Source organism: Pteropus vampyrus, unplaced genomic scaffold, assembly GCF_000151845.1.
Source record: "Pteropus vampyrus isolate Shadow unplaced genomic scaffold, Pvam_2.0 Scaffold50, whole genome shotgun sequence".
In the NCBI taxonomy this organism is placed as follows: domain Eukaryota; kingdom Metazoa; phylum Chordata; class Mammalia; order Chiroptera; family Pteropodidae; genus Pteropus; species Pteropus vampyrus.
This window is the reverse complement of record NW_011888831.1, coordinates 279,710-281,146: the sequence shown is the minus strand read 5'-3', so window position 1 is coordinate 281,146 and position 1,437 is coordinate 279,710. Positions and strand designations below refer to the sequence as shown.

Here is a 1,437-nt window from a genome sequence, read left to right as displayed (position 1 = left end):
ATGCATTGTAATCATTAACCAGTCTTTTACTATTAAACTTAAATGGCCAATTGAGACAAGCAGTTCTGAGATCATTCTTCCACCACTGATTAAGACTGGGATGGTAGATATTGGGGATAATATTCATTTAGCCTTCTGAGCTTTCTGGGCAGACTTGGTGACCTTGCTAGCTCCATCTGCCTTCTTGCCCACTGCTTTGATGATAACCACAGCAACTGTCTGTCTCATGTCACGAACAGCAAAATGGCCCAGAGGAAGATAGTCAGAGAAGCTCTCAACATGCATGGACTTGCCAGGAACCATATCAACAATAGCAATATCACCAGATTTCAAAAATTTTGGGCTATCTTCCAGCTTTTTCCCAGAACGATGATCAATCATTTCATTCAGCTCAGCAAATTTGCAAGCTATGTGAGCAGTGTGATGATCCAGCACAGGTGCATACCTGGCACTGATTTGGCCTGGATGGTTCAGGATTATCACCTGAGCCATGAAGCCAGCTGCTTCCATTGGTGGGTCATTTTTGTTGTCACCAGCCACATTGCCATGACACATTGCCACATTGCCATAAACATCTTTGGCAGATACATTCTTGACATTAAAACCCTCATTGTCCCCAGAAAGAGCTTCACTCAAATCTTCATGGTGCATTTCAACAGACTTTACTTCAGTTGTTATATTGACTGGAGCAAAGGTGCCCACCATGCTGGGTTTGAGAACACCAGTCTCCACTTGGCCCAAAGGGAGAGTACCAATACAACCAATTTTGTAGACATCCTGGAGTGGCAGACACAAACTGGCACAAACGCTACTGTGTCAGGGTTGTAGCCAATTTTCTTAATATAGGTGATAACTTCCTTAATGATTTCCTTGTATCTCTTCTGGCTGTAAGGCAGCTCAGTGGAAGGATTTCACTTTTTTTAATGGCTGAGTAATATTCCAATTTATATATGAACCATAACTTCTTTATCCAATCATCTGTTGATGGGCATTTAGGTTGAAATAAGTTAAACAGAGAAAGATAAATACCATATGATTTCATTTATATGCAGAATCTAAGGAACAAAAAAACCAAATAAATCAAAAACAGACTTACAAATATAGAGGGCAATCTGGTGATGGCCAGAGGGGTTGGGGGGCTAAGAGAAAGGGATGAAGGGTGAAAGGAGTACAAATCAGTAGTTGATAGACGGTCGTGGGGATGAAGAGCATGGCATGGGGAATGTAGTCAGCATTAATGTATTGGCTAGATATAGAGCCAGAGGAGAGAAAGAACAATCAGGGGGATCATTTCATATACTATATAATTGTCTAACCAATGTACTGTATACTTGAAACTAATACTAAAATAAAATTTTAAAAAGAGTCATTAGGGAAATGCAAATCAAAACCTCAAAGAGATAATCACCTCACACCCGTGACGATGGCTACTATCAA

At 40.4% G+C, this 1,437-nt stretch overlaps 1 pseudogene; it reads right to left on the bottom strand.

Moving 5' to 3' along the window:
- Positions 1 to 123: 123 nt before the first annotated feature.
- On the bottom strand, positions 124 to 905 carry LOC105291978 (annotated as a pseudogene).
- Positions 906 to 1,437: the final 532 nt, after the last annotated feature.